Source organism: Triticum aestivum, chromosome 2B, assembly GCF_018294505.1.
Source record: "Triticum aestivum cultivar Chinese Spring chromosome 2B, IWGSC CS RefSeq v2.1, whole genome shotgun sequence".
Lineage (NCBI taxonomy): Eukaryota > Viridiplantae > Streptophyta > Magnoliopsida > Poales > Poaceae > Triticum > Triticum aestivum.
In genome coordinates this window covers 10,845,508-10,869,318 of record NC_057798.1, presented here as the reverse complement: position 1 = coordinate 10,869,318, position 23,811 = coordinate 10,845,508, and the positions used below count along the sequence as shown (strand labels likewise).

General features: G+C 46.5%; 2 pseudogenes; both read left to right on the top strand.

Annotated features, from left to right (window-relative positions):
* Positions 1–4,033: 4,033 nt before the first annotated feature.
* On the top strand, positions 4,034–6,718 carry LOC123039919 (cytochrome P450 85A1-like; annotated as a pseudogene).
* Positions 6,719–9,919: 3,201 nt separating this feature from the next.
* Positions 9,920–23,811, top strand: part of LOC123039917 (cytochrome P450 85A1-like) — an 84,633-nt pseudogene continuing 70,741 nt past the window's right edge.

Below are 23,811 nucleotides of genomic sequence, written 5' to 3'. Positions count from 1 at the left end.
ACAGAGGAGGCTGTCCTGGCATTCTATGAACCCGCGTTCGGGAGGGCTGGGCCGCCTTCGGTTTTCATCGACCTCACCGGCGACGACAACGGCAAAGGCAAGGGCAAAGCGAACGCCTAAGGCAGCGTCGGAGTGGAGTTTTTGTATTGTTTAATTAATGTTTAAGTAGACTCTGACCGGTGATTGACCGACTATTTATGTTTTATTAAGTTTATTCCGGCCACGTGTTTATCATTTACATTTTTTTTTGAACACATGCAAAATATGGGTCTACCTTCCGTTGGAGGCATCAGCCAACCTAAATCATAAATCATAAATCAAAAAACGGATGAAAAGCGAAAAAAACGCGCATCCGTTTAGGTCCCGTGTTGGAGTTGCTCTACTGGGATGCATGCACTGAACGATGACCTCCTGCCTGCCTTCCAAGGCTCCAACACTGTGCTTCGTACCGTACGCATGGTACATGCAACACACCAAATGAAATGAATATTTTGATGAGGTTCACACAAGTTTAAAGCGCGCAAGGCGGCACGCGCCGATCTATCTATTTACTCAAATCTCTCGCGAAAACAGTGGTTTCGATCCTACAACTAAATCCGGCCATGGACTGGATATCCACCGGGCCAACAGGGATTCATCAATCATACTTACGTACCAGCTTTTCAAGTCGCCTCACGCCTCACGGTAGGGTCAAGTCGACATGAATTGGCTCATTATTTACGCTGAAAATGACCTGGTGCTAGCAGTAGGAGTATCATGACCGCAAAAAGGTTTTGAGGGTGAGGGGCAGGGGAAAACGGAGAGGACACAGTACTTGTACCGGAAACAGATCCATCCATCACGTTGAGTACCATACGTACTTATTTATTCCATCAACTTTCTCTATTTCTCTTACACATCAAAATGATCTTCGTTTAAACCAGACCAATGTCATGACATTTTTGATGTATTCATCATACATAAGGAGACATTATATATTTTTTAACCTAGTCCAAATCTTCACCGACCTTGTAGCGTCTGTCATTCACGTCCTATTTTTTCCCACGTCCGGCGAGCTCAACGGAGTGAAGCTTGGGGGTCGCCGGGCCATATATGGGACACGAAAGGTACCCACTTCCCTGTCACATGTCGTACTCTTCCCCGCAAAAGGAGTTTTGATTGAGAACGCCTGCCGGATGCGTATGCGGCGGAGGTACGAACTCTCGCAAAGCCCTCCGGATTGCATGTGGTTTGCGGGAAAACGGACGCGGACAAGGTATATGTGTTGGATGAGAAAGTGTGTCAGTACTATTTGATCTAGACGTTTGCGGGTTATTTGAGGGTCCGGGTTGAAGATGCCCTAAGCAAAGCAAGGGCACATCATATGGGCTGGTCCCGTGCATTATTGGCTTGTTAAATCACAGATCCAAATATGATTAACCTCACGACACGAAGCAGAGCCCAAATGATCACTTGCATACATGTGAGCTGAAGGGCCATCCGTTACAGCAAACTAACACTGATCCGCCTCTTTATTTTCATTTTTCTTATCTTACAACAACAAACATGCCTTCGATCGCCTTTAATTGTGTGCCCACTGTTTGATCCAAGTGCGGCCGGCAGGAACAATATCGTAAAAATGGTCCAATTCAAACCACCATATGTGTGTGCCACCTCAAAGGCAACCTCCCTCGCTCTAATTTTATTTCACCAATTAAGTTTAACCTATACACTGCCCCGGCCACACGCATACACAAAAACCATTAAGGATAAATCTCTTTAAGCAGGCTTGCACTGTGCATGAGCAATCAGTAGGCGGACACCAGCATGTATCTTGCACATGGCACCCATGCAACGCAACAACTTCCTTTCAAATCCTCATCATTGGTCGGATCAACATCGACCCACTATTCACAAGCAAACCTCCGATCAAGATCGACAATTTTCGTATTTTGGTTGTGGGGGAATGGTCGCCTACATATACAATCCTGGATAAACCATTGTTTTCACTAGAATTTCTCTTATGAAGCTCCTTTAGGTTGACAACAGGAACGTACATTCACCCGCCAAAAAATGGGAAAAAAAGAGAGGAACGTTCATTCCTAGCCCTCAATTGATCAAGGGGAATTTCAGCCATACATATTTGAGGTACTCCATCCGCTTTTTAGTCTGCATGTAAAATTTGTTTGAAATTAAGCTTTGTTAAGTTTGACTAACTTTATATTATAAAATAGCAACATTTGCAATATGAAATCAATATTATCAAATGCATCGTGAAATGCATTTTAATAATATATTGTTTTAGTATTGTATATGTTCATATTTTTAATATAAATTTAGTCAAACATTGTGAAGTTTGACTTCAAACAAATTTTATATGCGGAGTACAAAGAAAGATAGGTAGTATGAAGAAAATGCATATTTGAAGTATAAACAAATATTTGAATTAAGTAAATTCTAAATATATATATATATATATATATATATATATATATCATTTTTGTTTAACCCGTTGGGATTTTTAGAAGTCATAGTTAGAACCAATTCATCTATTTCATATCACAACGAGAAGTTCAAAAAAAAAAGCTCAATCACATGTTACCAAACAACTGTCGGACATGGTGTTCGCAATGGATGGTGTCGACATGGGGCGGAGTGTACTTGGCGACAGAGGCATCATGGTGGACGACGACGTAGTCCAGGTTGGGTAGGCACGTGAGTGGGGCTGCAGACATCCGACAATGCCCGTGCGCCGGCCGGAGAGGTATATTTAGGGCACCGGACAAGGAGGGTGAGATGCAGAGCAAGGGTGGGGCACAGACGAAGTGGAAGAAAAGTGACCCAGCATCCTTACGGGGTGGTGGTCCGGACTCCAGCAAAGCTCCCTCGGTCTGCTTTCGCTTCACGAGAATTCAAACATGGATACGTGACGACAAACAAAATAAGAACATCTACAGCCGGACTTGACAAATCCAATTCCTCAATCGTCCGCGGACGCGACCTAGCGTGTCTGCGGACAGTGACCGGTCATGCCTCAAATTAGCCACTCTGCATCCGAGTCTCTCATATTTCAACCCCTAGATCCATACAAAGCATGCACAAAAAATCCTACATACTACATACTACATAATACCCTAGCTAATCTTCGTCATCGGAGGTGTCCACGATGTTGGTGCCGGGCACCGGGTTGGCTAGGCACTACGAGGCCTGTCGGAGCAGCGACGTCGGTCCGAAGACGAGCTTCGGACCGCAGGGTTTCCGGGGCGATTCCGCGTGGGACCGCGTCATCACTCCGATGTGGCGGGCGCGTCCGGTGCCACTATATCCGCCTTATATTTAGACTGGATATGAGGGGTGCCGATCAGGCTGGGCATTTGAGACCTGTTTGAGGCCTCCGTCTGGGTCAGATTATCGTGACCGGTCAAGGGAGGCCGGCTTGGGACGGCCGGCTGTAGATAGAGGGTTTGCATTGGGCTGCGTGAAACCAGAGAACCACACATGGGATCCCATGGTCTCGACGGACAGGATACCTTTTGACCACAAGGCCGCAAGCCGACACGCACACGCACACGCACGGCGGTGCGCGGCGCCGATTTGGAGGCCAAGCGTGCGCCTCCTGCTATCCTCTATCTACTATCCCTAGCCGCAGCAGGCCTCCTGCTCATTTCTCTCCCTGCGCCGCTCTGCTAGCTCCACCACCTCTATCTATCTAGCCGCTATTTTGTTGGTTTGTGTACAATTTTTCTCTGGTGCAGTTGTGATGCCATCTGATGATCTGACCATCGTCTCGATCCGCTCCTCCCTCCCCTCCATGGTCAAGACCTCGCCTTGGAATGGGGACCCGGACGCCCTCCATTTTTACACCAAGAGATGGATAGATAATTTTGGCAGAGGAGGAATCTCCTCCTTGCTCCCGTCCCCTCCCTTCCCTGTATAAAAGGAGCTCCTCCCACACCTAAACTCCTCCAGTACATTCTCTCTCTCAAAAAAAAAAAAAAACTTACGCCGGCGTAGGGAGGGAGGGGACGGGAGTAGCCAGCTTCTGGTCCAATAATTGAGAACCACCTCTATTTTTCCACAAAAATTACGACCAGTATAATATACTCGCACACACGAATCTGTTAACGCCGAGAATGTGCCGGTTTGGCAGCAACTTTCCGTGCTATGTAAAGGAGGATGAGCATCAAGCTCCCAAAGTACCATTTCTAAATTACTACTATCACAGATCAAAAGCGGATCATGCTAGTAGCTGCAAATCATAGTGTCTGCTTGCTTGCCAGTAAGAAAACACATGGGATATATAATCTTATTCCGAACGACGAATAGTAACTGTTGCAGGTACGGGCGGCCGTTCCGGACGCACATCCTTGGGTGCCCCACGGTGGTGTCCATGGACCCGGAGCTCAACCGACGGATGCTGCTGCAGGGCGACGCCGGCGGCCTCGTCCCGGGCTACCCGCAGTCCATGCTCGACATCCTCGGCCGCAACAACATCGCCGCCGTGCACGGCCCGCTCCACCGCGTCATGCTCGGCCTCGTCCGCCCCTCCGCGCTCCGGCAAAGCCTGCTCCCCAAGATCGACGCCTTCATGCGCGACCACCTCAGCGGCTGGGCCGGCAGCGTCGTCGACGTCCAGGCCAAGACCAAGGAGGTATAGCATACATCTAGAGACAGTTTTTTCGCAAAATAAAAGAAGTTGACACAGTTGGGTGGAATGTCGGAGTACGTTAATGCCAGCAACTGCCTCACTGCTCTGCTCTGAAAATATTTTACATCCGTTCATGCTACCGAGAAAATTTTGTTCAAATACATTTCGCTTGTTAACAGTTTTGCAAATACTAGCTTGGTGGACGCCAGATGTATCAGTCATAAAAATAGCCTTGTTTTAGTGGCAGCATCACTCTACATATTCCAATGTGGTTGTTGCAGAGTTTCATACTGCCGCAGAGTTTCATATTTCAGAACATCATCATTACCCGGTTGCCGCTTTTGTGGTGGTTGCAGAGTTTCTTAGAAGCATCTCTTCTCCTTGCAGCAGCAGATCACAGAATCTTAAGTCCTCATATCATATCTAACTGGCTTTCCCTTTCAGATGGCCTTGCTATCGGCACTCAGGCATCAAGACGGAGCTGTACACGCTTGTGCTCGGCACCATCTGCTTGCCCATCAACCTCCCGGGGACCAGCTACTACCACGGCTTTCAGGCAAGGAAGAAGCTCGTGTCCATTCTAGAGCAGATGATTGCGGAACGGCGATCCTCTGGTGATGCTCACGATGACATGCTGGATGCTCTCTTGAGAAGCGGTGATGACGGGACCAGGGAAAAGATTAGCGATGAGAAGATCATTGACTTGCTCATCGCCCTCATCTACTCCGGATACGAAACCATGTCGACCACTTCGATGATGGCTGTCAAGTACCTATCGGAACATCCGCGGGCCCTCGAAGAACTTAGGGTGTGTACACATACTCTGCAAATCAATTTTGGTTCCATGGCATAGATCACGTGCTTCTAGAGTTTACTGATGATCAGTTCACTTTTGAATGCAGAGAGAGCATCTTGATATCAGGAAGGGAAAATCGCCGGACGAAGCCATCAGCTACGATGATTTCAAGTCCATGGCCTTCACTCGAGCTGTAAGTAGGAGTTCAGACACAAAAGATAAAGTCAGAGTAGTAGTATAATATGAGTATGATCATGATGTACTCATGGACAATTCTATGCAGGTCATTTTTGAGACGCTAAGATTAGCCACAGTTGTGAATGGACTGCTGAGGAAAACTACCAAGGATGTAGAAATGAATGGTGAGTTATGGTTGGAAATTACTCTGCCACTAAAGCATTTTCTAGGAAAAATAATAGGTCAGTTCTAATATGGTGTACTATCATTTTTTTTCCAGGGTATGTCATTCCAAAAGGCTGGAGAATCTATGTTTACACAAGGGAGGTAAACTATGATCCGTTCATGTATCCTGACCCGATGACCTTCAATCCGTGGAGATGGCTGGTAAGTACAAGAGCGGAAAATATTAATTACCATCAAAAACCAGTACAACAGCATATCACCACAGTGGAGGAAGTTCTAACCATTTTTAGCCTACTAAAAATGTTCAGGAGAAGAACATGGAATCGCACCCGCACTTCATGTTGTTCGGAGGGGGCGGCCGGATGTGCCCCGGGAAGGAGGTGGGAACTGTCGAGATCACGACTTTCCTCCACTATTTCGTGACCCGATATAGGTATGTTCAACCTCTCATTAATCCACGTCGATCCGATTGCTAAGGGCAGCTCCAGCGTTATTTTTTTTACTAACAACAGATGCTTGCATTCTGTTTGATGTTGCAGATGGGAGGAAGAAGGCAAGAACACAATCTTGAAATTTCCCCGGGTCGAAGCGCCCAACGGGCTGCATATCCGAGTTCAAGATTACTGAAATCTTCCAACAAACATTTTGCAGAGTTTAGATAGATATATGACAAAGACAAAGACGATGAGAGCGCGACGGATGATTAGATGAGATCTTTGATGCCTGTAAAAACATAGGAACATAGCGATAGTATAGATGTTATAGGTTAACTAGGTAGCCAGGGTAAAAGGCAACAAGATGCTCCTGTTTTCTTTTGTTCTACCAATTCCGAAATGGACAAAGGCGTATGATGTAAATAGCTTCAACTCTCTGTTTCTTTTTGAACCATGAAGGAGAGCTGCATGTCAAATGATAGATAGATAAAAATACAATTGTCTGAACAATACGAGTGTGAAGAAGAAATATGCAGTAAAATGAAGGAACTAGAGTCTCGGATACAATTTTTGAAAGAGTTTGGTGCTGGCGAGAGTTGTTGCTCTGCTCCGTTGGCGTAGTCATGGTGACTAACAGAGAGCATGCTTTCTCTTACCATACCATCACTACAACGAGGCGTACCGTCATGGGGCGCGGTCTTCCTAAATACATGTGAAACAAGCGAATGCGGCCGTGAGGGAGCAGGGCGGTGCGGGGATGCTACTGTCGTGATCCCATGATGGTGGGAGGACCGTGCGTAGGCAAACATGCTACCCAATAAAATTTTATGGTACATGATCATACCTAGGAACATTATGAAGGTGCCGGTAAGATCAATCTCATCGACGAGCAAAGTAGCGGAAGTAGTTTATTCTGTCGGTGAAGCGCGACAATTCCCATGGGTAAGTTTATACCCCCTATCCACGAGAATTTCTTCGAGACGATCCGCCGGTCAAGAGTTGAAGTAAACGACCCCTTCGAAACATTCACGCGTTCCGAAGTAATAACTCGACAACGCTTCCACATCCAGGAACAAGAGTTCAGAGAAAAGTATAGAGAGAATCCTACCTAGCAGCATTCCCGTCTAATTAGGAGTCCTAACTATTAGACCAATTAGAACATAGGTAGTATGTGAGAGAGATCCTTTTTCGGGTTGATCTGCTCTTTGGGGTCTCTCCCAACAAACACACACACACACACACACGGGCAATCACACACGCACGCGCGCGCAGACACACACACACACTCCGGAATTCCTCTAGCCGAACGGGGGGAAAGTGATTGCCCCTCCCATGTCTAGTTTGGACTTCGCCTTCCGTCCTGCGCCCCTTTGGGCCTCTTTTGGCCCACATGGGGCTGCCCCCTTGGCCAATTCTAGAGGGTTTATGAACTCAAATATTATTCTGGAGTTCTTCGCAAGATTTTTCTAGAACTTTTTGGAACCTCCCACTCACCTTTTGCCTTACTCTCTCCTCTATTAATGCCCTATGTTCAGAAATGCATCTTTGTCTTCATCGTCTTCACTAGCGGTTAACTCGCTCCTTTAGTTTGTGATGAGAGCTACAACTTTGTGTTTACTCTAACTTGCTTGTTCTGCTTAGTATATCGGTTGTCCATCTAGTTGCATATCTAAACAACTTATTTTATTGTTGAACTTAAATATTTGTTAGTAGCCTCATCGCCCCCCTCTACTCGATCATATTGATCCTTTCAGCTAACAATATGCATGCACTTCTCTCCTTGATGGTCGCGCTAGGATCGTGCATCCTCTTTTGGCGATTGGAGGGAGTACATCATTGTGTGACTATGGGTCGTCAGATACAGAGGATTAAAGCATTGTTAGTGCTCTTTTTAGAAAATGCAAGCACCATGAATTGAACCTGGCGAGCTGGGGATATCACCGTCCTCCTCACCATCCAACCACAGATTGGTTCGCAGGTGTTGTTGGTGTTGAGATACAACGTTAGACAAATCTAGACCGCCAGATTTACGTGATTGAAAGGTTGATTGTTTGGATCCAACCAAAATCGTGCGTTTAATATTAAATTAACAATGGAGATGCAGATACCAATCTGCAGGCGATTCTCTCCTCAATTGCATCAAATGGATGCTAATTACCAATGCGCATGCGATTTACTCCTTAATGGCCGAATATTAGCAGTCTGCATGCGATTCTCAAATTAATGGCAGAATATTAGCAGTCTGCATGCGATTCTCAAATTAATGGCCGCTAAGAATATTAGCAGTCCCGGCGTACTAGAACCAGCGATTTTTTTGCTACATCCATTCAAGTCGGGGGTACGACCGCGACGAGGCCTTTTGCTGCAATCGTCATCAGTTTTTGTTATAATCGGCGAGAAAATTTGCTATATCCATTCATGGCAGAGATGTGACCCGAGACGGCGGCGAGGATGATTTTTGCTGGTCCCGTAATTGTTTTTTGCTACTACGGGCGAGGTTGTTTTGCTACATCCATTCATGTCGGAGATGCGACCAGGGACGGCGGTGACGAGGATTTTTGTTGCGCCTGTAATTGTATTTTGCTACTACCGACAAGGTTTTTTTTTGCTACATTCATTCATGGCGGTGATGCAACCCGGGACGGCGGCGACGGTGATTTTTGTTGCATCCATAATTTTTTTTGCTACTACCGGCGATGATTTTTGCTACATCCATTCATGACGGAGATGCGTCCAGGGATGGCGGTGACACGATTTTTGTTGTGCCCGTAATTGTTTTTTGCTACTATTGGAGATGTTTTTTTGCTACATCCATTAAATGGCGTTGGCTGGCTACTATCGTTCGTGCAATCCCGTGCAACGAGCGTCGACGGTGAGGGCGACGGCGGTGCATCGGGGGTGCTTCAACCAAGTTACTTTCTGAAAGTATTTGGTGATTATTGTTTGTAAACAAGCTAGGAATCTACTCCCAAGAAATTGTTACTGCTTCTTGATGGAATGCTACATGAGTGCTTTTTCAGTTGTAGAAATATGGGAAATATGCTGGAAACATACACCAATTTTGCTTTCATGGTTTTTGTTTTTTGCTTTATGCTACAATGCTACATACAATTTTTTTTGCTTTGATTTGTAGCTTTTGTTGTAAAGTTTTGCCGACATAGGTGATACACTCTAAAAACAAGTGCAGACTCCCTATGTAGATAGCAGTGAGAAGCGTAGCATCATTGGGGTGGGCTCCACGCACGTAACAACATGCAGCATGCACGGCATGGCGTGGGACAAGCGATGCGACGTGCGTACATGCATAAGCAAAGAAAGGAAAGGCCCGGACAGCTTTTTATCTCACCACTTCAATCAGACGGGATTAATATAGTCAAATCATATGTGCGCGGCATATGTGCGCGGTGCGACCGGCCGAAATTTCGGCCGGTGCACTGGCGCCTATCAGTGGCCTACTAAAAAATGATATACTCCTCCTAAAGATGAATATAGAGATTACCAATCTGCATTCGATTCTCTCCTTAATCGCCGAATATTACATGGATGCTAATTACGAATCTGCATGCGATTCTCTCCTTAATCGCCGAATATAAGACGGCCTCCGCCCCGGCCTAACTCCTCCAGTACACACACAAGCAGAGATCACCTGCCTCTTGAACCAAGAGGCAGAGGAGTGGAGGCAGTAAGGAGGAGAAGAAGATGTCGCTCCTCCTGGTGTTGATCGGCGTTGTGGTTGTTGCGAGCAGCTTGCTGCTTTGGTGGAACGAGGTAAGGTACGGCAGGAGAGGGAATGGGTGCCTGCCGCCGGGGACAATGGGGTGGCCGCTGTTCGGCGAGACCACCAGGTTCCTCAAGCAGGGGCCCGAGCTTCATGAGGCCTTATTCGGTTAGGCAGGGTTTGAAGAGGTTTGAAAGGGATTGGAGGAGATTAAATCCCTTGCAAGTCAAAATCCTTGTCAAATCTCTTCAATCCCCTCCAATCCCTGTGGCAAGGGGATTAAACGAACAGGGCCTGAAGGAGAGGAGGCTCAGGTACGTCCATCAACTTGCCGCTTTCTCGGATGGTTGATATTGATGATGCATTTTCTTTCTCAGAGTAGTACGTAGCTACTAATGTCCGGACGGACATGTCTCTTCACCGGGATTTCAGGTATCCCGATGAAGAGACAAACTTTTCGAAAATTCGATTCTGAGCCCGTGCTCAGCTGCTCTCGAAATCCACACCGGAGGTCTGCGCCAAGATCTGTGCGTCTTCATGTATTTCCGGCCGTATTTGGAATTTATGGTTCTCCTGTCAGTGGTGCATTAATGTACACGGCACGTCGCAGATCCGTTCCGAGACAGACAGAGGCGCGACGGATCGGCAGCACATCCGAGCCAGCATGAGCCGTATTCAGCACAAACGGCGTCCGAGCGGCAACTCCATAAATGACCACCACCCCAACTAGCTCATTCACTCTAGGGAGCACACCAGCGAACTCCATTTACTCTCCCGAGACCACCTCTCTCGCTGTCATTTCCATTGTTGAATCTAGCTCGCTCCGCCATGTCCTCATCGTCTTCATTCTCCCTTCCTATCCCAGCCGACTGGCTGCTCCCTTTGATGGCATGCCCCCTCTGCGGCGATGAGGTCGTGACTGCCGTCGCGAGGACTGGTAACCAGGCTGGTCATCGCTTCTACAAGTGCATTCGCTATGACGTAAGTAGAATCATCTCATCTTTGATCTGGATCTGGATCTGTTTTCGGCACTGGCTAATGGTTCACATTTTCTCCTCTCCATTTGTCAGGCTCGCTAGAGTCGTTTCTTTGAGTTCCAGCACGCGTACTGCAGGAGGATGACCCATGAGCAGATCCTTGCTGCGCAGCATCAAGCGGGATGGCATCCAGCCGGTCATGGATTTGCAGTCCAGCACGACAACGGGGCTGCCCAGATCGTTCCCGCTGCCATACAGCCCCAAGCCCAGCAGCACATCCAGCCGCTTGTTCAGCCGCAGATCCAGGCTCCAGTGCAGCCGCCCCCGCCGCCGGCGAATCACCTCATTGCTGATGCATTCAGGCCCGTTGTAGCTGCCGCCGCCTCACCTGGAGCACAAGGCCTGGCTGCAGTAGCTGTCCTGATGGCCTCTATCAACATCATGCTCACCGTCCTTGTGCTGATGGTCGTGCTCGCAATGTACTTTGCTTAAGCAAATTGGGGACATCGTTTCAAGCAGACGCAGTAGAGCATGTAGTTTAGTCAGGGCGTGTTAATTGCTAGCAAAGGTGGCTCCCTCTACCTCTAAGCCTGTTTCCCCCTATCATGTCGTCCAAAAACTAAGCACCCCGCGCGCCAATCCGCGATCCGCATGTAATGTGTTATCAGACGTTACGAAGATTGTAATGTATAATTATATATCTGGTGTCCTGTTGTACTCAACCCCCTCTAATGTTTTTGCTCCACTGCGGTGTATTAGTTCTTAATTCGCAAGGCCCTCAATCACTGGACGAACCAGTAATGCAATGTACGTGCACGTGTGCTCGACAGTAAGTTTTTCGTCCATCAGTACGGCCGTCTTTACACCACGCCCCCCAACCCAGCAATATACTTAATTTGTAATGTGTTTGACTTATCAACGACACTAGAGGGGGATGCGTTTGCGTCATACCAGACGACCTGGGTCACACGCCGCGCTGGCCCGCGCCACTCAACCACATTTTTTTAGCAATAATGTGAGGGGTCAAATCTGTCATTTGGGGTACAGCTCATCCATAGCCCACCGGTTCATGTAGGGCGCTCATAACGAGTTCGTACCCACCAAAGCAGCCGCCCGCGAGTAGCAGCTCATCTACGGCCAGCCTCCGCCACCGGTCTTCTCATCGCCAGGTCTCCCGTTCTTCGGAGCCGCCGTAGAATGGTACCCCTTTCTCATATCGCTCTTTGTTCAGTATTTACCTGGGACCCTTATCATCTGCCAACACTTTTTATCCCCGGATCTGAAAGTGGTGCGGGGGCGGGAAATCCCCCTTGTTTTGTGCATCCGCTCGCAGGATGAGCACAGCTCGCAGTCTGCCAGCTGTGTCGACCATGGGGATGGCGGCGGCAACGATGGTCTGGGCGCAGCTGCCGCTGGGTCTGATTCCGACTTGGACGGGTCGTCCTCAAGCGTTGTTCCTGGAGATCCACCCAACCCAACATCACACATCTCCGTGAAGCATGCAGTGTGCGTGATCCGGAAGTTTGACAACTACAAGAAGTGGTTGGTGGAGCAGATTGGATTTGGCAGTATGCTGAAGCTGCCAGCCCTGCAGAAGTTGAGTCTGAAGTCGAGCGCTTGGATTATGAGTAGAGTTAGCGTCAACCGCCGGGAGATCAGGCTGAGGAACAACAAGGTTCTGAAGTTTTATGCTGAGGATGTACACAAGGTTTTTGGGATTCCATGTGGACATCGTAGTGTCAAGGGGGTAGCTGAAGATTTTTTGATGCGCGACATCAATGAGAATTCAAGCAAGCTAGAGAAAGATTGTTTCCAGATCGCCTTCGTGATATTTGTAATGGGTCATGTGCTAGTTCCATCAACGAAGCACAACTACACGACCATCGACTTCTGGGGAGCGGTGGCTAGCACTGAGTCCATAGACCAGTTCAATTGGTGCGAGTATGTGCTTCAGCACCTCCTTGATGCAGTCACGAAGCTGAAGAAAGAATGATGGCCAACAATTTGTCGACCAATTTAACGGATTGCCACCTTTTCTTCCAGGCAAGTTAACAGCAACATGTAGTGATGTACATTAGAACTGCAAATGCTGTAGGCGCACGACAATGCACATTCATCACCCTTTTCGTGCATCAGACGTATGACATCCTGAATTTGTTTGTTTTGTCTCAGGTCTTTCTCATCGACAACCTTGATCTAGGTGTCTGTAACAAGTCGCACAATGTGCTCCCCAGAATTGCTGACTTCGACCCCGAGTCGTTCCGTTGAATGCTCACCATGGCTGCTGACCCGATCAAGGGCACCACTTCGTACTCACATGCCAATGTAACATTGATTTCCGTTATCACCTTTTGGTTGTTGGTACCTTTCACAACCATGGTTTGGTTTTATACTAACACAGAACTTTTTCTCCGCCCTTTCCATAGCTGAGAGATGCATCGTCAGTTTGTTATACGAGGCAGAAGTTTCCGTATTCAGCTCCGTCCTCGGCAAGCACCAATAGGCTTTCAAGGCATCGTGGAACCCCGGTGGCGGGACACATGATGAGCACCCCACCCCTATTGTTTGGTAACGCAGGCCGCCAAGCTAACCTGAGCGGTGGAACACTAAGCGACGGCGCTCCCGGGCCACTTGACTTTGCAAGATATCTACGGGAGAAGTATCCACACCTAGTATGCGTCTTTCTCTCATTTCTGTCATGCACCATTTTCCCTTTCGTTGTAGTACCGCAAGATATCGGCCTTCTCACCACACTATGTTTTTGCAGGTACATGACGAGTTAACTATGAATTTAAAACAACACAACACAATGGCCCTCATGCATCTGACTCAAGCAAGCAACTCAATCTAGCAGGCTCTGTTGCAAGCCAAAAATGGGTTACAAATGGACATGTACAAGTTTTCAGACAAAGTGGTTAACTCAGTTACAAGGCGTTGTGTGTGTTGCCGCGCACGGGGCTTTACTGAGTGTCCGGAGTCAGGTCAGCAAAACTACACTTTTGATCCTCTGGCTCAATCTCGTTATTTTTTCATATATGCACACGCCATTTATTTTGTTTTTTTCACGGATCAACAGCCCCAACGAATTCCAAGTCGGTTCGGTTCAGGACACCTGTGGCAGAAAGAATTCAGGGACAAAGGCTTGACCTATCTGATTGTGAAGGTGAGACGACATTTCCCATTACATCTCCACTGCCTTCATATGATCTCCATCATCCATCGAGATGCAGAAAGTACACCCTTTTTACACCCCTAAAACGTTGCTAATCCATATTTTTTTATGTTAAGGGTTGTCGTTTGCAGCGACATCGCCTGTTGCACCAGCTGGGCTATTGCGGAAACGCACCTTCAACGCAGAGGATTCTAACTCTACCAGCAAGAAATCGACATCAGGGTCATGTCGCAATCTGTTCAATTACTTCAAGTCATGCTTAATGTCAATCGCTGAAATGTATGCAGATCTCCCAGCGAACACGCCTTTAACTGTGTTTGGACAACGTTGCACTAATCTAGAGAGGCGGAAATACATATTCCAGCATGGCTTTGCAACTGACCCATGGGTGAATGGAGTTGTGCCTCGTCCACCACATGCGCCAACCACAGATCTCATTGTCACCCACTTCTCACAGCTGCCACCGCCGGACTTGGAGAGGTGTTTTGCGAATCTCTTTCCGCTTACCCCCAACGACTTATCCATGTATTCTCAGTTATTTTCATACTGAAAGTCTTATTTTTTCAAAAGATCTTCACTGATGATCGCGCTAACCATGCCACTGTTTTGGACGTACCTTGTTTCGCTATGTAGGCACTACATCATACATGCTAATCCTAGGTTTGTCCGTGTTTCGGGGATGGCTATGCGTGAACAGCTAATCGGCACGGAGCATCTCCACCACGAGCTCGTGTCTTTAATCATGAGAAGATATTCTCAATCTGATCAAGAAGCCAACTCAGAAAGCCCATACATGAATTGGAGGCACAACATGGAACCTGATTTTGCGGTAAGGAATTTTCCCGGTTAAGATGCTACCAACTATTTATATTAGTCTTCTATTATGGGATTATGCGCCCCGATTCAGTTGTCTCAAAGGCTCGTAATAATATCTTGTCTCGTATGCATCCGTTCATCCAGACCATTGTCTTGGCGGACCATGAATATGTGACAAACATTTCGATTCAGAAACAGCTGGTTGGGAAGGACATCCCGTACGACATAACCTCTTCCCAGATGGTACATCCACTTTTTCTTTCCACACCTTTTTAATGGGTAGCACTAATAAAGAGTTTTTAGTGGTACGCAGACCTATTTGTTTTTCTTGACACCCGTTCATTTTAAAAATCATTTAATTCGTAACTAATTGTTCAACGCATTTTACGCAGTTCTTCTTGCCAGTCCCATTGGAGGACGGCTGGATCATACTCATGTGGGACATGATGGCAAGGAAGCTGCATGTGCTTGACCCACTTATTTGAGGAGATGGCCCAAGCGACACAAAGAAAGATAGCCTTGAATTGATTGCCTGGAAGCTACATCATGCACTTTTCCACTGCTTGAATGAGTACTACGCTAGATGGCCAACGCAAGATGGTCAATGGGCGACAAAGTACCCTGTCGTAGCTGAGGAAAATTTCGACAGGTACACTCTTTAAATCTTTTTACCCAATGTCTGCCTGCTTTGCCCTTCCGTCCTATGAATTCTCGGTACAACTAAGGCATTTTGTTTCAAACAGACCCCTCTCCCTAATCGTTTTCTTTTTATGTCAATGCTGATCACGCATCAGGGTTGAAACTGGGGCGTGTGTACTGCACATCGCCAGGCACTATGATGGCAAGAAGCTAAAAATCCGCCTAACAAAGGTAGGTTCAAATTTCTCAATCGTGTCTATTTTTGTAGTTCAAGCAATTTGTTTTTTAATTGAATATGAAGCGCTGCTGAGTCATCATAACGGCTCACTACATTTTTGATTTTCATCGCTGACATCATATAACCGTACAATGCGGTACTCACGTGAACAGTACAACGCCGGCAAAACTAAAAGGCAGGCCCTGCATGAGTGCCTCAAACTACAGGGGAATACATCAAAGCTGGTGCACGAGGCGTTGTGGACGGTCCTAGCACCAACCGACTCCTGGCTCGGCTCAAACCAGACTGGTTAGTATGGTTGGGTGCGAAAGGGGTGCTAAGTGGACTTCCCGAGTAAAATGAGCTGTATCTTCTGTTACTCCACCAGTACTTTTTAGCCCGCATCACGTACCAACAGACCATTTCTCTTCTTCACATCTTTTCTCATTCACTCAACACTGTAATGATCCACACGACGGCTGGACCATGATGTTTCATTAGCTTCTCGGCAGCAAACTCGTTGCAAATCTATCATGAAACTATTTCCTTTTATATCCCAATTAACCAAATTATATTTTTTACTGCCACGTTGCCTGGACTAGTTTTGAATTACCTGGCGAGGCATTTCTCGTTGCGGTGATGTGCATATTGTAGCTAGTGGTTCTTCATGTAACATTCATGTCCCAGGTCTTGACGAAAGAAAATTCTGTTCGTCTCTCTATATGGACGCACCAACCCGGGATAACCGAATCATGTAAAATGTTCAAAAAATTGCAGTTTGAGCACGACAACCATGTTTGTTTCTAGTTCTTCTTAACAAAAAAAAACAAAAACAGAATCGGCATCCAGATCTTTTGCTCAAAATTCCTTTTTCAATCGTCATCACCTAGTCACTCAAATTTTCGACATCATCCTTTATTTTGTTTACATCTTCTATAAATCAGTCACCATTTTTATATATGAACCGTTCAATACAATCGTCATCATCTAGTACTAACTCTCAAACGACTGAAGGCAACCCCTTTTACAAGTCTTCTTTTCCTAGTGTCCAAAACAAGCTCAAGATCATCCCATGCTATTTTTAAGGGGCGAGATCGTCGTTCAATTTTCAGATAACAGTAAGACTAGAAAACATGTCATTCACCAATTGTTAGGGCAAATCACGTGCACTTATAGTACTCAATATTGTTCACTGCGATCGGATCAAGTCCACACAGTCTTTGGTTTTAGCGTCAGCTGCCAGCTTATAGGTCTAAAGTCTCAAATTTAAGGGTGTTACATAACTTGAATCAAGTTTCTGCGCCCTGCGGTTTTTGCCGAAGCGATGCAAAATGAAACTGGGCGCACTTCAAAGAGGAACTGGTAGTACAACGACAGCAGACAAAAGATCTCGCATGTTTGTAGCCCAATCTTTCTCTGTCCATTTATTGTACGCTACACCAGATCATCAGTCTATGATGACGTCGTACAGGAACTCCGGTATGTCTCCCTTGTTGCCCTTCATGGCCACAACCTCATATCCAAGTTTTCCCCGCAAATCATCAATCTGTTTCTGTAGAGTAGCATGGCAACCAGGAAGGCGTTAGTATTTGTTTGTTTTCCATCTTAACCCTGTTTTCATTTTTCGATATTATCTTTTCCAAACATGAGTCATGCGCGAAGCAGTTATACAAACCTTGCTAAGTGTTGAGCGGAGGTAGAGACCCGTGAAGTCAGTGTAGTAGTGTGCAATGTAGACTCCACTGCCCTCCCTGCAAAACCAACAAAACTTTGCAATTAGCTTCATTTAAAAAAAGAGTATTCATTCACTGCATTTGCATTAGGAGGGACTAATCAGTCGGGGGTGAGTGTGGTAGGGTTATTTGGAGGGACACATACCTGCTGCATGGATCATGCTGCGCCACTAGTGGGTACAGGAATTTCCACCCTTCTATGTCAACCAAGCCGCTGCTGAAAAAGTTGTTAAACAGAGAGCAGAACCTACGCTGGAACTTCATGGCACGTCTCTCATGTTTCATCCTCATCTCATCCATGACATCGGTCTCTGTTGGGTCAAGCACCATCACAGTTTTTTCATCCTTGTCCATAAGGTACATTGACCAACAGTCCACAAAATCAACTGGGAACCAGAACTGTTTTTTGCGATGAGTGCCCAATTTAAAATGCTATGTCAGTCCCACCCAGCAACACAGTTATTTATTTTTCTACTGAATTTTTACCGAAAATCTTTACCTTTTTAAGCCAATCAATTCTATATCCATTCACTTCTGAGTTCATCATAGTGTCGATGTAATCCCAGTCAGTTTCCCCGTCATCCCGGCAAACCTCTTCCTGAAAAGGGAAATGTATCATGGGGCTATGTCTATTGCTGTGCGCTGAACGAACATTAAGGATTTCATTCCTAGTTCATGTTACCCAACTTAATAATAAATTGTACTTATAACAAATTTTGGGTCGAAGATCCCTCTGAATCTGTCTAGCCACCCATTGTAAATTCCATTATCCTTCTCCCACAGCATGCGTTGAATACACCTCCGTGTATTCATTGTCATCTCACACCCCGGCGTCAATTCATCCTTGATGTCTTGTCCAGACAGCACCGCCAGTATTGGATGATAGTGTTTTACCCATTTCCTGCATAAATTTTTCGGTAGTTATGTTACATTGGGTAAGACAGAACTGTTTATTTCCAGTTTTTAATTCTGCTTATTTGCTTTCTAAACAAAACCCAAGACAAGGGGTAACATGCATGCATGCTTACTTCTTCAGAATCGCACCCTCACACGCTAGCAAGTTGGTATTGAACCTTGAAATCGCTTCAGGAGTAGGCTGGGCATGGTTCAATCCAATTGATGGGGGGTAGCGTTCACCCCAATCCCTTCTGTTTGTGTTATGAACACTTTGAAACTCAGGCTCATGTGTGCAATCTTGCTTCTTACCCCCTTTCGTCACACTTTATCTAATCCCACATTTTTTCAGATAACCGAGGACCGCTTGCTGGAACGGAGTCATTGAAATGGTAGACGCAAACCCCTGTGCACGAGCTTGTCCATCGACGCCATCTGTAGTGCAATTAAAGTTTCAGTATATAAACAAAGATAGGACATGCATGCATGAATAGTTACCTGTATCATCATGCCTGAAAGAAGGACCAGGGTGACAATTTTTTTGCACATCCAGCACAGCCGCGCGGTTTTTTTTTCTGCTTGCCATCAATCTCTGCCATTGTATCAACTGCCGCATTTCTGGCCAGGTCTTGTGCTGCAATGGTTTGTGATGCACCCAGATCGTTTACGTCGAGCACGTTTTGAGTCCCACTACTCTGAGATCTCCCATGGTTTACAGAGCTGCAGTTCTGAAGATAGGTGATAATTGCTTGTTGGAAACGGTTGGCTGATCCACAATCCTCAGATGGCAATCCACGTCCACGGGCTTCATCATCATCTTCATCTACACAGGATGATCATGGGACACAATCTATATTTCAGCTTCCTGCCACATAAGTAAAAGATGAGAGAATCCGTATTTTTCATCGGGGCAGCTAGTTACCTCTGTTGTCATGATTGAAAGAAGGCCCAGGACGGCATGATTCCTGAACATCCAATGGACGTCGACTGGCTGTCCGCTGTCGTCTAGAATGTTGTTCTCTTCTATTTGGACTAGCGTCGTCAACTCCTGGCACACCATGCCAACCCAGCAAGATAGTGCCGCTCAATGGAGGGTCTTCATTGCCAGTATCTCCTTTCCTTGCGCTCCCGACAACCATTACGGCTATGTGACACGCAATAGCCAGGTTAGTTTCTTATACCATTTTTTTAACCGAAGCAAAAAGGATCATGCTTGCTACAACGACTATATATCTTATGGACAAAGTTAGTTCAGACTAGAAATCACCTCCAATCCATGCGATCCAGCGGATGCATGTGTTCATGTCAGCTAGTAAACCATTCAAATTATTCACCCCCACCAAGGTTGTTTCATCACGGGCTTCTACAGTTACATCCATGTAATCAGTCGGCACTTGAGATGCCACTGCAAGAAATTCATCATCCAAGTCTGAAACAAACAACATCTGTCAGTTTAGTACAATCTAATATGAAAGCATCGATGTGAGACTCTATCCTGTAGGTCCATACCCGTCGAGTCGTCATCATCTCCCAAATATATCGTGCAGACCATAGAGGCAACGCCCAAGAACTCATCATCCAGAACTGAAAACAAATTACCAACATGATTTTGATCATTTGCTAATATGTTGTAAAAAAGATGACTCACTAAATGAGTATATCGAAGCATATACCCACTACTCCAAGCACAGCCTCCAGATTCCCGCCAGGCACCCCGTCAGCATTGTTGTTTATTGTAGAAAGGCTCGCTGCCGCTTGCTGGCTTGCATTCAGCAACCTGTTCCAGTTGTTGCCACCAACATTTGCATCGCCTCCGTCCACTCGCAAGTGCATCCCGCCATCCTGCAGTTGCAGTTGTTGGCTGTCTCTTGCCAGCTCTTCCAGATTTGTACCATCGTCGGCACTTTCTTGGGATGGCTTGTTGACATTGTCATGATCCCCCGTTCCATTATCTGTATAGTTAAACAAGCTCATTAGGTAAATCTAGCATTTCTCCAACGGCCGCATACTCATATGTCTAAGTAGCCAGGGCACTTAGTTTTGGTTTTGTACTGATACCTGTGTTGTAACCTTGCACCCCGAGGGTTGTTAGCACCTGCCTAGCCTGATCAAATATGCCTGCACATAAACGACATACTCTCACACAAATTTCTCAACTACTCTTTCTACATACCAAATGGGCAAAGCAAACCTTCAAAAAGTTTTGGGTTCTCCATAGCTTGCTCAATCACAGCCAGAGCAGTTGCAGATAAGCTCCGTACATGCTCACACCTCTCCTCGTCGACATCACCTGTATCAGTAGCCGATGTTCCTCCTCTGTATGGGAGAATTCCATGCATTTGTGCGTCTGCTTGACATATGAATATCATTTGTTAGTAATACCCCGCCAATGGTTGTGCCCCCCGTATGCTAACCACACAGGTACCAACAAAGAACTTCAAATTTTCATGGAACTAACGTTCAAGATCTGCTTTTGCCTGGGCCACTATTTGAGAGAGTTCTTCTCTGAGGTAGTCGCCTCTCACGTGCACCATCGCATGGTTTGGAACAATCATATGGGCAGTGCTTGATTGAGCCTCACCAGTACCCCCCTAGGTTGCAGCCTTCTCCTGAGCCGGTTCATGCTACGTGGCCCTGCAGTGTTTCAACATAAATTTCCAGATGTTTGTTATCATTTGAAGACACTTGATAATAAGCACAAGCGATTCATTCGTCACGCAAGCACATGCCTGTAACACGGGCACTCCACACAGCATCATTAATCCTTGTGTCCCCGCGGTCATCCCGTGGTTCTATGCGTTCACCTGCACAAACAACCACAGGGAGGACATCAGTGGTGCCCAAAGCAATTTTTTTATTTTTCTGTTATTATCTATTTTTCATGTGGGGAAGACGTTCGTAGATTCTAGAGTGCAAACCTCTCCTATCAGCTTCTTCCAATCTCCTAGCAAGACGAACACTTAGATCGACCGGTTCGTCGTCACTGTTGCTGCTTGATGAGTTCGAGCTATCATCCGCTGCCCACTTCCCTTTTGCAGCGGAGAGCTTGCTATGATTAGCAACGCTTTGGTAGTCATATGCTGCCTTCTGTCCCACTTGCCCTTGGCCAGACAGCATGCCGTCCTGCTGGACGGCAGCAACTCGTCTGGAGTCATATGCTGGCCCATCTCCCCTTTGCACTTGGTCAGACACCATGGCATCTTGTTGGCTGGCAGAAATGAGATCCAAAGCTGATCGGAGTGCACCTAATTGTTCTGTTTTGTGAAACAAGAAGCAGATCATGTTTGTAAGAACCGTCCCCTACTTATAGTTTTCTTAGGAATTTTTCCTGGACGCGGCGATTTGGAGCCCGGCTCAGCTGCTCTCATAATCTGCCTCGTTCGTTTCGGTCTTGGGATGTGAAAAAATCCAGCTGGCGTGACAGATACGGGCGAGGAGAAACAGAAGAAATTAGGACATATGGTAGGAAACAGTGCGCTACAGGGGGGGCGGTGGGGCGCGTTTCGACGGCCGTTTCGCTGGATGGGTCTGGGCCGTGGACCAGGACGACGGCTTTCCTTCTAGGCCGTGGACCAGGAAGTGGACTTTAATATCTAGGCCGTGGACCAGGACGTTAGGCTGGTTATTCTGGTCCAATGGCTCAGATAGTGGGTCCGTGTGGCCGGTGGGCATTTACACCGCATGAGTCTGTGGTCGGTCGACGCGTCCTCCCCTCGTGCGGCAAGATATGGGGAAAAAGCTAGATTTGTCCTCCACTACCACCTCGTTCGTCCTATAGTGCCCCCCTCGCCGCCGCGGTACCTAGGAGTTTCATCGCCGGAAAAGGTGGAGAGTCGGACGGGAGGCCGGCGAACCGGGTTGTGTAAGGGACTGTGCTCCGGCTACGGCCTAAAGTAATGGAGGGAGAGGGTATGGAGTTTCTACTCGACGCCGTTGACAGGTTGGTTCCCGGCGAGATCTAAGCAAAAATTGTTGTTCTTCGTAAGCACCGGCGGTGTGGCTAGATCTTATATTTCTAATCCTTTTGCGGGCGTCTGGCCTTTGGTATTTGCAGGTTCCTGGTGCGTGAGGAATTTTTGGACAGCCTAGACAACCCAGATCCAGTTCAACTACTTTATTTGCTGGAGAGGGGGAGTGCAACTAAGGATATGGGTGAGGTCAATGGCGTCACTGAGCAGGCTCAGGTGGAGGACGTGGGAGCAGCAGCTGCAACCTAGCAAGGTGGCCATGGTTTGCGAGCTGAATCTCCCACGAGGTCTGCTCAATCAACATGTAGGGTGAATCCACAAGCCCCCGGTTGGACGAAAAGGTGAAAACTGCACTTTGTTGTTTGCAACTAGCACTGGAAATTGCTGTTAAATTCGTACCCTGCATACATTTGTCTGTGTAAAAAGTGATTCTGAAAGTTCGTCTGCTATGGTTTCGAAATATTTGCGGGGGGAATGATTTATGAAGTCATTTCCCAAAAATCGTGATTCTGCAGTAGCCTTTGAGTGTGGATTAAAGAAGACAAGCATTGTTATTACATTCCCGACAATTTACGTAAAACAAATATGAAAACCGAATGTATATATTGGAATTACAGGGGCCGCTGGCTATAGTGGTGGGTTATTAGAACAACCCCAGTGTCCTGTGTTTACTTGTATGCTATAGGACTGGCAACAAAATCCAACTGTAATTATTTCAAAGAAAAAGGAGTCAGGGAAAATCGTTCCGCTCGATTCTGAAAAGAAATGTAGAATCTAACTACATACCCCCCTTTTTGTTTCTTACTATGCAGGCTTCGGTTCAGAAGTGCACCACCTGACCGGGTGCCTTGCCCGTCGAGGATGAGCGCATTAGAAATTTCAATACGCAAGTATGCAGAGCAACCTGATAAGAGTGTCGTGAAACCTGAGCTGGGACTTAGTTTTGATTCGTTGGGTGAGGCATATGATTTCTATAACATGTAATCATGGGAAGTGGGGTTCGGGATAAGATATGGAAAAAGTAGGTTCAACGCCGAGAGGACAAAACTATGCAGGAAATAGTATGTGATTGCTCGGTGAGTGCTTGTTTCATACAACAGAATAACTGAAACGAAGTGAATATGTGACATTTTATTCAGTTGATTCGCTGAATTGTAAAACTTCATTTAGAAGCAAACTCGTGTACTTACGTGTCTGCTTCACAGCCTGCAGGGAAAACTCGAGACTGAAAACAGTCGGTCCTGTAGATGTGAGTGCCCAGCTCTGTTCAGGGTCCTACATGCTTCTGACAACAGCTGGTACATCACAGATCATCGGGCAAGTCATAACCATTCCATGTCGCTGACAATGGGAGAGAAAGTGCACTGGCCATCTCATAAGCACATAGATGTTTACACCAAAGACTTGATAAAGCAACTGAGGGAAAACAAGGTAAATCTTGGGAAAGTATACAACAT